The sequence below is a fragment of the Lampetra fluviatilis genome, chromosome 53 (assembly GCF_964198595.1).
Source record: "Lampetra fluviatilis chromosome 53, kcLamFluv1.1, whole genome shotgun sequence".
Taxonomy (NCBI): Eukaryota; Metazoa; Chordata; class Hyperoartia; order Petromyzontiformes; family Petromyzontidae; genus Lampetra; species Lampetra fluviatilis.
This window is the reverse complement of record NC_136327.1, coordinates 1,968,660-1,984,960: the sequence shown is the minus strand read 5'-3', so window position 1 is coordinate 1,984,960 and position 16,301 is coordinate 1,968,660. Positions and strand designations below refer to the sequence as shown.

Below are 16,301 nucleotides of genomic sequence, written 5' to 3'. Positions count from 1 at the left end.
GCAGCCGGTGCGAGAGATATCGCGCAGCCGGTGCGAGAGATATCAATGACATGGGCCGCACCTTTCGCCTCCTGTCTCTTCTGCCGCTGCACTCGCCCCTCTGGCCCGACGTGCAAAAGGGGGTCGTCGCGCGGCTCCAGTTAATTGGCGGGCGCCGCCGCCGCGGGCGGAGACGGGCGACAGGCCCCGCTGTCGAGATGAGCAAACCGCGTGCGTGCGTGCGCTGCCGGGGCCGTCCGTCTAGACTCCAAATTACCGGCTGGCTGCGAGGAATGCGAGACGCACTGCCGCCGTCACTCTGGGCCAGACGCACGGCACGCGCCGGCGAGGCGCACACGCGCTGCCCATCCTCCACGCCCGTGGGGCCCGTGGAACGGTTGGACGATGCGGAACGAGTCGGGCCAGTGCAAAACGGGCAGCGCACGCTTTGCCTGCAGCCTAAATTTGCTGCCTGCTGCTGCTGCTGCTGATGCCGGAGGTTGCAGAGATGTAGCAGCGGGGCGGTAGCTACGGCCGGACTATAGCCGCAATGCCACAACTGCAGGAGACCTTTAGATTCACGAGCTGACAAAACGCCACACAGCCCCGGGGCAAATTTAGCCTGGTCCTCCGAGAGTTAGCCTTAATTACAAAGTGCTTGCTTACATCAAATGCACGACTAATGCATGCCGAGGCTCTGCCCAGATGGGCTCCGTGCATCTAGAGTGGGGCATCTGCACTGTCCGGTGATAAAGATCAGCGTGCGCGATAATCACTATTAATGACATCACCTCCTCTGCACCTTGTTTGTTAACTATGGCCAGACCTTGCAACCGCGGTATGAATTAGTCCGAGCTACCAAATACAGAGAGAGCTATTTGAATCGTGGAATCAGGCGGGCACGCTGCATTCATTATCTAAACTTGTACTTCGGTACTGAGCGTCTCCTTTTGAACAGCGTCAGCGGCATCTTGTCTTGAGACGTTCGGCCAACTCCCGGTTGTGTGCTTCCGTGCGTGAAGACGAACAACTGATGGGTGACAAACCTACTTGCTTCACTACCCCATTGCTCAGCAGAAGAGGATCTCTCACGGCTCTGCCGTTCTGCGATGCGACAAGCCCACGGTAGAGTGCAGAGAGCTTCCCAGCTTCCGGCGATTTACCGAGCATCAAGGCGCAGCGTGCGGAGAGCGGTGCCCTTATTTTGCATGTCAATAGAAAGCGAGCGGACGAACGAACGTGCACGCTGTACAGTTGCGCTCAGTCACTCAGCGAAACGTCTGCAAGCGGCGCAGGTCCCCCTACTGGCAGCTGTCCCTGCGTGTCACGCGGCGACCCAACAGCTGGCTCGGCGACGCTGGATGGGTGGTGGTTATGAATGCTCCGTGAGTAATTTGTGGTTAATTTTTCCGATTTGTGCCAAAAATTTGAACCGAGGCTGACATTGTAAGTTTTGTTTAGTTATGGGGGGGCGGGAGAGGAGAGGGGGGGGACCAGTAGGACACCCATGCAGAACCGGTGGAGAACACAAACTCCACACGGCAAAGTCGGGAAATGAACCCGGGAGCTTCTTGCTGTGCCACCCTGCTGCTTCCCTTGAAAAGGTGGAGAATCGTGGGTGGGGGGTAGGGGGGATGGGTGGGGGGTTTGAGGGGGGGGCGTGGTCATGAAGACAGCAGTTGAGAGGTGCTGGCCTCGTCGACAATGATGATGATGATGATTTAACCCAAATTCTGCTAACGATGACAGAGGGGCCGGAAGGACGGGCGAACGGCGGAGCGCGTGTTCTCCACTCACGCGAGAGAGCGGTAAGGCAGAGCAGGCATCTGTGCGGACGGAGACGTGAGCGATTGCTGCCCCCCCCCTATAAAGGCTGGGGATCAGGCAAGCCCATTGTCCCCCCTCCCACCATTCGTCACTTTTTTTTTTACAGAATTCTTATTCGAGAATGCGAATGCTTGGCAGCGCCCAAAAATAGAAACGACTGATAAAAATGCATTACCATCCACTAAATTAGCCAGAGAGGAGCGCATTTGCATATCAATGAATATGCTAAACCGCTCTCCTTGGGAAGAAAAATACATGAAAGGGGACGCAAACGGCTGGAGATAAATCTGCGCTGGAAACGGCATTAATATGCGACGACGATGTACAACACGGCAGACAGGGCGACGGGGCGAGCGGCGGGAGGACGGGCGATGACGGCGACCGCGCCCGTTTCGCGAGCGGGCCGAAATCAACGCCGCCACCGCCGGAGCAGGGGGACAGCATCGCAGAGATCCCAGCTGTGGAGTTTACCGGCACGTTTCCCGTCGAGCCGAGGCAAGCGTGGCCACATAAGGCTTGCCGTGAAACGTGTGGATAGGGGTTTGTCCTACAACGGCGGGGGGGGGGGCAGGGGAGAGGCGGTAATCTCTGACTGCCGAGGTGGGATCTGAGGGCGAGGAGACACGCGCGTTGTTTTGTGTCGCGCGCGACACAAAACAACGTCACGGCTAACAGACGGGGAGATAACGGGAGGCGAGGGGCAGCGAAGGAGACAAAGATGCAAGAGGAGAAAAGATAGCACGAGATTAACGGGTGCACGGGAGACCGTATCAAAGGGGGCTACGTCGGGAGAGAAGTGATCTCCAGAAGGGGCAGAGACTGAGCCGAACCAGTGCAGCACGAATCCAATCCACTTGAGCACCACTCTGTTGGGAGACGCTAACAGTGGTTGTCCCTATGGGGAAACCGGCCACCTCCATAGCAACGTGGAATTTCCACTGGTGGCTTAGATCTGCCAATGTAGAGATGGCCACCGGCCTTGCGGGAGTTTGACCACTCTGTCCGTCACTCCGCCACTTTTTATTGCTGGAACGGCGGCCAGTTTAACTTAGAAGCTCCGGACATTTTGCAACTCACGCGCGGCAGATTTGGAGAACATGCAAACTCCAAATATACAGCAGCAGGCGTCAGACTCGGGATCGAACCCACGACCACCTGCATACCAGGCGAGGTAGTTAACATCTCGCCACCGCGGCACCCCAGAGAGATACACAGAGACCCATGGAGAATTAAAGAGATGCATTAAAGACAAGCCACAGTGCGACGTGGCCACCCAACCCACACAATGGACACGGATAGTAAACCGTTGTAGCCTGGCGTTCCTTCAACGGAGGAGGAGCAGCAAGCCCTCTCGTGGCTAGCAGACCTCGACATCGGCACTCGGCTCCTCAACGTATATGATGCCGTAGGCAAGAACAGAATAGACCCCGTTACACTTCGGTCAGTCGCATTTCCAAGTTCACGGTAAGGATTTGCGAAGCGGCAAACGGCGCTGTGCGTACGGTAGGGCGCACAGCACACCGCTCGTGCGCTCCACACGTGCGCGGGCACACACAAAGCGCACCCTTATGCCCACCTGCAACGGGCGTCTGAGCGCCGCATTAAATAGCCACGGAGAGCCGGCAAAATGAGTCACCCTCGGTTTTCCAGACGCCCGTTGCGGGCAGGTTGACAGATTGAATGTAAATTGCATGGGAAGCCATCAATCATTCAATTAAGTGCATTGGACTCGCCTGATGGGGCCCTGACGCTATAAACCCCACACGGCAAGCCAACGCAGCCAGCGACGCGGACGCACGCACGCACGCTCGCACGCTCACACGCACGCACGCACGCTCGCTCGTGGCGCTCGTGCCGCCTCAAGTGACATCACCCACACCAACGCTACTTCAGCGGGTTTACCCTCACCAGGTCCCGAAGCAGGATCCGGCCAAACTGCGGCTTTATTCACAATTAAGCGACGCGTGCTTCAATTCTTATCTTAAACTCCGGCAAATTTTGACCATGCCGCCGGCACGCAACGGCCGACTCTTCTTCGACCGAGGTTTTTGTTCAATGTATTTATTTTTTTCTTTTCAGCACGGGATGTTTAAACGTCCACTTGCGAATCAGACATACGTGCTAATAACCGGGGGTGGGGAACCTCCGGCTGGATTTCGAACCGCGAACTTCGGCAACGAGCAGCGTCGGTGGCGCCGTGCCTCCGGGCCCATTTGGGCAACAAAGCCAAATCATGGGGAACAGTCCACAGCACAAGACACCGATCGGTGAAATTTGCACGTCCGGTGCACACATCAGACTCGATTAGCCACGCGTAGATGATCGTAAAGCGGCGTCTGTTATTATTCAACAGTTTAGCTGGGGCACAGCAACGATGCGAATGCATATCGGCGTTATTGGTGATCATCAGGACAGCTGAGGCGTATCGCCCTGTAGGGGCGACTGTGCTTTGGGCTGCAACCGAGAGTGCTCCTCCAAAACATACTGAGGCCTCCGTAAAAGAAATAAATGGTGCAGAAAGGCAGTGTTTAACAAGCGCTGTGTTTACACAAAAGACAAAGATCCCCCATATAACCTTAACAGACTTTTGGGGCAAGTGCTGTTCGTGAGCACCTACGAGGGGGTGGGTGGCCAGCACCATGCCGAGTCAACCTAGTGGAGGCCCAGGACCAGTTCCGATATTTGCTACTATTATTGGCTGTGAACGGGAATCGAACTTCGGACACCGGGTTCATGGTGCAGTATGCTACAACCATTGCGCCAGCCACCGCTCCACAAGGCAGTGTTGGACAAGTGCTGTGTTTATACGCGTGCACACACACATTACACATTGTACAAACACATTCACACGGTACTTTACGATGCTTTACAATTCGGCAGTGTGCAGCACCCGCGCACACTCACACAACAAACACAAGCAGTACGATAACATCAACAAACAACGCTACACACAATATACATGGCTATTCACACAAATACACACAACATGCAAAATACAAAGACAAAGACCCCCTGTATAACCAATGAAGGCCGGCACGGCACACGAGGGCGTGGGTGGCCAGCACCACACCCAGCCGCCTTTGTCTCCTGAGTAGCGATGTTTACACACCGCAGCAGGTACTCATTTGAGGCTGAGTCGACCTAGGGGAGACCCAGGACCCGTTAAAATATTCGTCACCGGTGTTGGCCGTGAGCGGGAATCGAACTCGGGCCGCCGGGTTCGTAGCGCAGCGTAGCGCTAACCGCTACACGACCGCTGACCGCCTTACATAGATGCACATACACACAGACACCTACCACAGCTGACATTATACCCAACACAAAAACACTACACATTTACGCACACCGACATACAAATAACATACAGAATCAGAATATTTATTTGTACCGGAGGAACCCGATGAGCTATTAAACTTTGATTTAAAGCTTTCGTGACTGCAGAGATTCATCTTCTTGGTTCTTTCGGTAAAGTCACGTAGAAGAGAAATAATAAAATAATTAAAAATAAAATCATTCTCACGACGTTTCGACCACAACGCAAGCAGCCGTCCTCAGGTGAAGAACAAGTCTGTCGGAAAGACAGCGTCATTCAGCGTCATTCAGACGCTGTCTTTCCGACAGACCTATTCTTCACCTGAGGACGGCTGCTTGCGTTGTGGCCGAAACGTCGTGAGAATTATTTTATTTTTATTAGCTATTAAGCTAATTTTTCACCGATGTCCAGTAGGGGCGCGGGGTCAAAAAGTTACCAGGTAAGGCCCACCGAGCTATCAGAAGCGACCTGGCCACAAACGACAGCTCAACCCCAAGTGGAGCTCATCGCGTGGAAATTCATCGCAGCAGAAAAGCACGCCGCAGGCAGACCACAACTCGCAAAAAACTCCTCCGGTGCGCGAGTCGGCGAACGTGGCATCGCGAGAAAGACGGACCGCCACTGGCAATCCGGCTCCCACCTCAGGGGGGGGGGGGATTTCTGTGGCACTCGCCATCTGAGACCCGGAGCGCCCCGGCGAAAAAAACTTAGCGTGCTGCCGAGCAGATATATATATTTTTAAAAACCAAACGTCCCCCCACCCCCGCCCATGCCCACCGTGGCCCTCCTGAGGGGGGCCCAGTCACACTCGATTTCCTGGAAACGAGACAAAAGCGGCTCGCCGGCTGACAGGCAGGGGGGGGGGGACAGCAGCGGGCCCCTATGGGAGCCCCCCGCGCGAGCAGAGCGCCACTTTTCGCTGATGCCAAATGACAAGACGGCAAAGTGGCGTTTGGTGTTGACGATTACGTTTTTTTTTTCGATTACTGTACTTGTTTATATTCTTTTGCATTCTTCATTTCAGAAACAGCCACAGCACGACGTGGCCACGCCGGGTTAACGGCACGCGCGGCGGCGGCGTGGCGGAACCGAACGGTGGCAAATCGGCTTGCCGCGGGGAGTTCGTTCAAACCGCGCACGTGCCCGCCGCTCGTCGGAGCCTCGAGGGCCTCACGGCAATGGCGAAGGTTTCCCCTCTCGTTACGAGAGCGGTGCGGGCGTGCATGCCACTCGCCGGGACGCGGCCGGAACAAAGTTTTTGGCGACGTCGCTCGCTCAGAGACGCCACCGCCGCGGACGCGGCCGTTCGTGCCGCAGTCGACTTCGCGTGCACAGGCATGACGTTTTGTCCGCGCCGATGCATCCCTTCCGTACAACACAGGGGGGGGGGCCCTTCTAAGGCAATGAAGGGAGTTGAATGATTCCTACCGGGTTCGATCCACGAGGACAGCAAGAACAAATGAAATGCGTTGCCTCAAGTAAACCTCGGTGATTCTTCAAGACGGTTTAATTGAGCGGTGCGCTTAGGATGTTAAGCCAACCGCGTTGTGAGCGCGGTATTTCTGTACGTCGAGGGAAACGTGAGTCCCGGAGAGAAAACCTAGGCACGCAAGAGGAGCGCAGCGGGATGGGCGACTCAAGACTCCCATCCCTGCGTGATCCACAAGCCCGAGCTCCAGAGCCCTTCACTCAAGGTGCAGACAGCCACATCAGCTCTGCAAGAGATCTATGCTGGACATCTGTGATAGAGAGCTTCACAGCCCATCGGCTTTATCCAGGATAAGCAAGGATACTGATTTTGTTGCAAAAAAATTACAGAGAGAGAAGGTAAGATGGCCCCGTTTTTCTTTATAGCAGGGCAGACCATACCTTCTCATTATTATCACAGCATGCGAGAGCTGCAGTTCAATTTCGTTCCCGTAGCATCACCAACGCGAGAATTTACAAAGATTATGAAGACAGAGGTGTGTGACACTGTGTTCAGTTCGTGTTCATCTTCCTGCACGTGCCATAAAAAAAAAGCAGAGCCTCACCCCAACAGCAGCTCACGGCGTTTTAAAAATATTTAACGTGGGAATTTTAGATAATTTATATTAAGAGGAGAAAACCGTCCCCCCGCACCCCCGCAAATTGAGGCTCTATGGTGAGGCCTACACGATGATAACGATGACGACTCGCGTCCCCTTGATCCAACCCCGCACCCCCTCTTTTCATACCCAACGCTCGCTCGTCCCCTTTCACCGGGGCAGACAAAAAAAAAACGACCGTTGCACACCGAAGATCGGGCGGAAAAAAATAAACCCGAGGAGGGCCTGGGGCAAGCAAGCGGGCCCACGAGGAGTGGCGGCGGAGTTCGGTCAGACGGGGGCCATTGTGAGCGCCATGTGAAGTGGCGCACGAGGATTGGCGGGGGGGGGGGGCGGGGGACGGGACGTGTGGGTTGCGACGCAAGGGTGAGCGCGGGAAGTCTGCGAGGGAGGGGGCAGCGTTTGCTTCAAACCCCTCGGCGTTCAACGGACTCAGCCACGGACCGACCGCCTTTGTCTCGTTGCTAACGAGCAGCGCTGCTGCTGCTGCTGTGGCTGCCCGCGCGGGGCCATTCATCATCCTAAAAGCGGCCGTAATGAGGCCCGTCCGGGTGCCGCTGACGCCCGCGCACCGGTGACACCGCCTTTCACCGCGCCCATAATTGCGGCGCGAATGTGCGGGTAACCGTTAAAAATCGAAAGAGAAAAAAATCCCATTCATTTTCAAATTTGAATTAAGGGGGAGGGGGGGGGGAAGGAGAGTAATACCCTTTGTCACGCAGTCACTGACTTTCAAACATTACTCTGAGAAGCAGATCTAGTTTGCTTGTTTAAGCGTGCCTTTGTACACGTGTTAAAGGACAATTTTTGTCCTGCAACGCTGTGAATGTCCAGGTTTGGTTCGTTGCTGCCCAAACCTTTGATGGGCCCAAGTGATATTTTTTTATGATAATCGCACACAACGGCGTGCCTTGAGGGGGCAGTACAGCAAGTAGGTATCGGGGAGGGCATCTGCACGCCTCTCCGGTTCCTCCGGTGTTTACCTCCGCATGTAGAACCCACGTGCGTTCACAGTGTTTGGCTGCTATAAGTGTCCACACAATAAGCCACTTCGTTGAGCTATCATATGTGACGGCCAGGTCACTTCTGAAACAAAAATATCTCTGTAGGTCCGTAGGGCCTTACTTGGTCAAATAAAAAAAATTGTTTATCGTTTTAGTTTATCCCAGCCACCAACCACAAGTAGAGCTACGGCCACGCTGACTCAAGAACTCCTATCTGGAGCAACGATGGGTGCAGGGGCCAGTCCAGGAAGACAACCGCGACAACGGGGGAGGAAGGCTTTAAAGATCGACCTTGTGTGCCGCATCTGCAGAGGGCAGCAACAGATCGATGGCCGATGGCCGCGCTAATTGGTGACCAAAGCTTTGCGGCGTCCGTGGCGCGGCAATGTTACCGGGGGACGCCGTCGAGGCGTTTCGATTGCTTTGCTGTCAGGAAATCGGCTTTGCACACGCTCAAGTGATTTAATGGCCGCTTCTCTAAGTCACCTTTGCGTTATTTGCGGGCCGTTTTCTTTATTTTCATGCCGTTCTTTTCGGATTTTTTTTGTTTAACTCTCCCCCTTTGAACTAGGTTAAAAAAAAAAATCAATATCACACAGAATCGCATTGGCAAGGCAGCCCCCGGTGATGCCGACGCAATATGAATTTACGAACGCCGTAACAATTAATGAGCCATTTACGTAATAAATTTGATGGCCCAAATTTTAAGTGTGTGTTTAGTGTCGCTTTCTCCACGGTCTAATTAATTCTGTGTACACAGCACATCCCAAAAACCCTGGTAACCCTTTCTCTTCAACGCAAGAAAAGAACCTGGCAGAAAAGATTGCGGCACATGACGACAACGATCATGATTATCATTTTCCTCTTTTATTGTGGTACTGGGAGAAGAAAAGCGTTCGGAAAAAGGCTTGCAGATTTATTTTGTTGCTGTTTGTCAGGGTGCCCATTGTGTGGCAGCAGAAAAAGGAGATCAATCAATTTAAGTGTCTGCTTTTCGGCAAAAGGTCAGAGGTCACGTGGGGGGGTTTAGAAACGCTGACGGGCAAGACGGGAGGAAGGGAGTTGGGGGGAGGCAGGCGAGGGCTCAGTTCCTGGTGTGGGGGGGGGAGATGTCCCCGGTGAGACGCGCTGACAGGCAGTCCCACGGCCAAAGGGAGCCCCGGCAACAAGAAGCCGTGGCAGAGCAGACGCCGTGGCGGAGAGAACTGTGGCACATTGACCCGTGGGCAGACCGAATCAACCGCGGCAATGCGAGCTGTGGCTCGGGGAGCACGCCATGACCAAAACAGAGATCCCCCGTGGTAGATAAGCCCACATCAGGGGACGCCCGCTGTAGCATCGGGAGAACCCGTGGTTCAAGATCGTGGGGAGCGCTGGAATCGCGGGCAGGGTGAGACCCAGAAGACTTGTCAAGGAGGCCTTGCTAACTTGCCAAGGTTGCACCGAGCGATGAAGTAAACAGAGGAACGCACGCTCGCAAACAGTGGTGCCCACGAGTTAGTGTTGTCCAGCGCTTGCACAGGGATCTATTCTGCTTTCCTAAACGAATTTTACCGCAGCTGATTGCGTCCCGTTTGGTTCGGTACGGACGCTTACCCACGATGCTTCAGTGGCACAAGGGCACACATTTGAGCACAGGTGCAACACGATAACAAAAGCATCAAAACAGGTGGCGTTACATTTCAATTAAAATCACACATTGACGCAAGTATCTGTGTGTCTCTTTGAATGTATGCTCAACTTATTTTGCACCGTACATAGCCAACCGCGCAAATGGATGGTCCTTGCATCAGCCCACTTTGCTCTTTGGAACGCAGCGTTGCGTGCCGTCTGTGATTACCAACCCACCGACATCGCTCGCACGACCACAAACATGTCCCTCGTCAGCTCGGTCAGACTCCCGGGGGAAGTGCTGTCAGCGAGCACCTATTAAGCCCGCAGCATGCAGGACACTCCGGGTGAAGGGTATGTGTGTGTGGTGAACACGTCACCCCGGCTGTCTTTTTCCAGAGAGCAATGTATGTATGTGGGGAGCAGCAGTGTAACGGTTAGCGCGCTCCACTACGAACCCAGCGACCCGAGTTCGATTCCCGGCCCACACCCAGTTCTGGGCCTCTCCGAGGTCGACTGAGCCTCAAATGAGTACCTGGCGCAGTGTGTAAAACATCGCCACTAGGGAGACAAAGGGGGCTGGGTGTGGTGCTGGCCACCCACCCTCTCGTGTGCTGTGCCGACCTTCATAGGTGCATGCTAACAGCACTTGCCCCAACAGTCCGTGAAGGCTATACGGGGGTCTTTGTATGTGTATGAATGTTGAACTTTTATCGCACCGTCCGTAGCCAACCGTGCTATTCGGAGGTGCAAGGGAAGGACAGCAAACTAAACACAAAAAGCCGTTCTAAAGAAATAACTTTTGAATCTAGATGATTTTAAAGTGCGTAGCTCCAGTGAAATCCTAATATCGGAAGGAAGAGCGTTCCAGACGGCCGCAGAAGCGCATCTGAAAGCGCCGCGCGACGCGGTGACCACCATCTTTGTTCGATGGCGAGCAGCCAAAAGCCGCCGCTGCTACGAGGAGGACCGGAGTTCGCGTGACGGTTGACGAGAGGACTGCTGACGAACAACGCATTCAACGTATGTCTTAAGGCCAAGTAAACACTAGGGGAAGCCTCATTAAAATTCACACAATCTCAAAAAAACTTGCTTATACTCGCAGAAGTGTCCGTCTCTTTGTCTGAGGTCTCTTGACACTGGGGCTTGCCTGTTTGGTCATAAAACGCTCCCCAAAGCTAAAAATAAGAATTTGCCACAGTAATGACCAACAACCCATCATCCCCACCGCCACCGTGAGCCACCCCTCTCCCCCAACACAGGACCCTTTCCTGCCTCCCATCCACCTTCCCGTCAGGACGGAAGATTAATAACTCAAGGAAATGGCACATACATACAAAAAAACACCAAATGCATTCCGGGATCATGGTGTCAGCTGACGTGGGAGATATTTTCTGCCGAATTTGGCCGAACACTTTTTTTGTTATCAATATTTTTGTTACATTTCCCTGCACAAGCCGAGGGTCTCAGTCAAGAGTAAACATTTTTTCTCTTTCTCTCTCTTTCTCCCGTGTGGTTTTTTTTGTGTCCTCGCCGACGGCTTTTTCCGCTGGCACGTTCTGCGCCAAGCATGCGGCTGGCGACGGGCGTCTGGGCAGCATCACAGACCGCGAGCAGAAAAAAAACCCGTGGTGTTTGCGTTCTGCGTTGCGACACCGCGTGGTGCCCGATGATGTTCCGTTGGTGGGGAATTGGAGACGAATGCTATTAAATCTTCAAGGGGGCATTCGTGACGATGGAGGCCAAGGGGGGTGGCGGGGGTTGCTGTTGTTGTTCAGCCTCTGCTCGGCGTTTCGTACTTTCTACTCCCCGCTCGTTATTCTCCTTCTTCCGTACAGCGGGAAAAAAAAGCGACAGCTTTGAAACGCGTTCATCGTGGAACGCAGAGTTATTTTAACCAATCCGAGGAAGCGGTATAGGCGCTGTACGGATCGCAGTGACGTCGCTGGCTGGACGTCAAATTCGTCGGCGATGCGTTTGACGGTTTTTTACTTCGCCGCTGGCTGCGGTTCGGCGATTCTTCGACGATCGTCCCGTTCTGCGGAAGGTGCGTGCATGCGTACGTGCGTGCATGTGTGTCTCCCACGTGGAGTTCCAGCACGGTGTAGCGAGCTCCACGGTTGCTGCGGGAGAGAGAAGCCACCCCCCCCCCCCCCCACGGTGTGCTTCTGCTCCTTTTGCGCCGCCTCCACCGTATTTTCGGTGGCGTCAGGAAAGCCGGGCCGTCGGGGCGACGCGGCACACAATTGTGGCAAGTCCACTCTCCCGAAAGTGCCCTTCGTGTGCTTCGGTGAAGGATCCTCAGAGGGTCGGGCGCCTCGTGAGTTACCGAGCCCAGGCGACGCGGCGACACCGTGCGCAGGCAGGGCACAGCCGATGCCAACATCGCGAACCGTGCTGCGTATTGGTTTGCGTTTTCACAGGCCACGCACAGGCCACGCACAGGCCACGCAAGAAATGTAAGTAGCTCCTCTGTCGGCGGAGTGTCCCAAGTGCACAATGATATTTAATTTGTATTACTGCTACGACTACTTCGCTTGTTTACAGAGGATAGCCTCGCCAAGTCCCTCTTTTCAGGAGGGTCCTGCCCCAGGTTTTTTTTTGCGCTCGGAGACAACGTTTGCTTCTGGTAATCCCAACTGAGTAATGTGCGGATAACTTTTCAGCCTTGTGATGTGTTGCCAATATCAGAACCCGGAGGCAACCAATCAGAACTTGGGGTAAAACATAACTGCGTGGAGAAATAATCCCGAGACTAGAATCGACCCGGAGTTAATAAAAAAAAAATGGTAATAGTAAAATTGAGTAGCAACACTGGTTGTCCCATGGATAGACTCACCCCCACCACAGGAACGTGGAATTTCCAACGCCGGCTCAGGGCTGTAAAAACGTGGGGAGGAGCTGCGCATCAACGCTCCTTACTGAGCGGGGAATCAATCCGCTGCAGCGTTATCCGCCGGCAGCGGCATGCCGCGCGTGCCGGGATCGCCACTCACCTCACAAAACAAAGAAACTTTCCCCAAAGATCGTTTTGCCAGAAAAAAATCGCCGCACTTACTTGGTTTGCCACTGTTCCCTCGGTGTCAACTCTTTACACGACTGCTCCTGCTATTTTTATTTTACCAGGTAAGGCCAACTGAGCTATAATATGTAGCTCTCTTTCAGAAGCGACTTGGCTATCACAAATCAAGTGGCTTATCACGTGGACATTTATAGCGTAATGTCGATTCTAAACCGGAGGACCCGGAGAAAAATCCACGCGACCACGGGGGAGATTTACACGCAAACTCCAAATATTCAGCAGGTGTCAGTGTCGGGATCGAACCCACGTCCTCCTGCATACCGGGCGAGGTAGTTAACATCTCGGCACCGCGGGGTCGATCCGAGGGAGACAATGTTTCTGAAAGTGGGTCTCACCTGGATCAATAATGCACAAGGCAGTAACCGTTTGGTGCCGACATGGTTTAGTGTCTTTAAGTGCCCGGAAAGCCACAGTAAGTGTGGTTGTGAGCTGTCAGTTCTATAAATAGTCACACAAACGGATGATGATGGCAGATTTCCCAACTGCCTCTCCGGGCCTAAACCGGGGATCTTTGTCTTCACTGGACTGTTTACGTGTGCACGCATGCGTGAACGTTTGTTTGTGTGTTTAAGATGCTTTGTGTGTGTGAAGGATTATACACGTGCGCCGTGCTGGTGCGTTCACGCGTGCGCACGATTATGTGCGTGTGTGCGTGTGTGAGACCGCGAGCGCTTAGCGCGCTACACTACGAGCCCGGCGTCACAAGTTCGATTACCGCACACGGCCAACACCTGCGACGACTATCTGAACCGGTCCTCGGCGTCCCCTAGATCGACTCAGCCTCAAACGAGTACCCGGCGCGAGGTGTGAACATCGCCACTTGGGAGACAAAGGCGGCCCGGCCGTGGCGCTGACCACCCCACCCCCCGTGTGTTATGTGCCGGCCATCATAAGCGCTGCTCGCTGACAGCACTTGCCCCATCGGTCTGTTAAGGCTATACGGGGGATCTTTGCCTTGCGAGCGCGCACGAGGGATTATTTGCGCGGAGGCGGCGTCGGTGGCGGCGTGTCCCTGCACGAGCGCGCGCGCGTGAATGCAAATGTGAGTGAACTTGAGAGACATTTTCACGGAATTCCTCACGAACACCACGACGGCCCTCGCTACCCCACGACATATATCGACAAATACGAAGGAGACATCGGGGCAATACACTCCGCTAGCTCCTGACGCGGTTGACCACCTATGCCCGGTAGGCACCATTCTTTGCATGGCAAACCCATGTTTTTCATTCCCAGAGCCGGGATTATGCTGAATTCAACAAGACCAAATGTAACGCGATTGCAATTTTTTCTGTGCATTCGTTGGGTGACTGGGCTGCGACCATCAACTCGCGAACCCGAGAGAGCCCAGCTTAACCCGTGAAAGTTTGCACTGGAATGCCAAATGCCGGGCCCAATTTCAATTTGTTTTATTCGCCACGAAATGGAAAGCGGCACCTCCTTGTGTTAAAAGCGAAAGCTTAATCGCACACATACGGCACGGGAGAGAGGAGAGACAGTGTTGTTAAGACGCATTACCCTCAACGCAAACTGGCACGCGCGTGAGCGGACACGATCGTTTCGGTTCAAAGCTAAGCGTGGATTTGTCGTTTCTCGAGAGCATCCTTAAAGGCAGACATAAGGCACAGATTTAATATCAACAATGGGAAGCCTTTCATGTCTGCCCCAAAGACATGTGAGGGATCGTCACTTCTCTGGGGGGAAGTGGGGGGGGAGACTTTGATTTGAGAAACGGACGGAGGGAGGGGGGGGGAGCACAAGCGAGCGAGCGGAGGCGCTGGGTACCTCCTTGGGAGTCACTACGCCAGCCGCAGAATGTGCACAGGGGCGACGTTCGAACAACCGCTCGCCACATCCTCCGACGACGCGCACGGTCTCTCGTCCGCGTTTACATACCTTGTGCGAACGGTTCCGTGGTGCTATTTTTTTATTTTGCTCTTGTGTTTAATTGGGGCTCCACGCGGTTTCATATTGAGGTGGTGGGCCAGGGTTTGACAATCCCTAACTCTTCCTTAGCTGTATTTTCACGTTTAACAAACGTGGTAAAAGCCTTGTTGTTTGTGAATGTTAACAGTGCGGCCAGCAAACCACACAAGACGCAGAAAAACATGCACGTCACCGCACGCGCACGTAAAAGTGAGCACGTACACGCACGCACATAAATACGCGCACGTACACGCACACACGTACGTACACACAGACACACGCGTAAACACACCTGCCAACTCACACTTCCTGCGGGTACCTGACCTCTGGCTCCCCGCTGCCCTTTGACCCCCCTACAGACTTGCTAAACAAGTGTTCACACGAGCACTATTTGCCTTGCACATCTGTGCGGCTCACCGCTCCACGGGGAGGTTGGGGTGAGGGGGGGGGGAGATGGGCGGAGGAGGGGGGGGGAGATGGGCGGAGGAGGGGGGGGGAGTGACAGCAGGAGGGGTGGTTGGGAGGGTGTGACGCTCATGCGGATGCACATTCCCAGCGTTCCTGAGAGCATTCCCGGCATTGCTCCTGTTGCGAACGCCGCAGCAGCAGCAGCTGTGTTTATTTAAGGTATCGCATTTTAAAAGCGCATTGTGAGCCTCCTCGTCCACATTCATATCGTGGGTTGCACGCTCCGAGCTCTGCTATCCGCGACCCGGGGACAATTGCCGACCGTGCAAAACTCGCAGTGTCGCATTTGGTATACTAACCCGGACGCCGACAATGCCCCAGGTCAACTCGGCCTAAAATTAGTACCTGGCAGGATGTGGTCAGGATGGGTGCTGGCTTCGGGCCGCAGCGTCCGCGTGCAAGCGGTGCGCTGGCCGCGCCGCCCGACTGCGTCTGCGTTGCTCTCAAGCGTGGAGTGCGTTGCGGGACATCGAGAGGGTGGCGATGAGGGCCAACTCCACCACCGCACACCCACCGCAGTGGGGCTGCATCGACTGTCGCCCGTGTGAGTTCTGCGTCTTTATTTGTTTCGCGAGGACCTGCGCGTGTAGTCCAACACAGCCGTCTGGTCTCTTGGGTGCCCTGTCTGTGTGGAGTTTGTATGTTCTGCCCCTGTTTGGCATGGGTTTCCTCCTCCTCCCCATCCTTTGGTTTTTTCCAAGAGATAAAACATCTTACTGGTATTGGCCAAACATCCCGATGCTGAAAAACTACCTGCATATCACTCAGTTGGGATTACACGCAGCAACATCGCCCCCTTCCTGAAGAAAAGTCTTGATACTTTTGTAATTATAAAACATAATTACAAAAATAGGCCCTTGTCCTACATAGAGGAACTGTATTGTTTCGACTTTGGACAAATGCATTACTGTGTATGTATGTTGAATTTCTTTCTCACCGTACGTTGCCAACCGTGTTAATCGGAGGTGCGTTGTTCCTAGGAATGTACCGAGCGCCACTGGAAA

At 54.2% G+C, this 16,301-nt stretch overlaps 1 protein-coding gene across 6 annotated transcripts in view; it reads right to left on the bottom strand.

Moving 5' to 3' along the window:
- The window catches only part of LOC144949278 (transcription factor 12-like), a 245,543-nt gene that overhangs the window by 110,835 nt on the left and 118,407 nt on the right, over window positions 1-16,301 (bottom strand). The window lies entirely within an intron of this gene.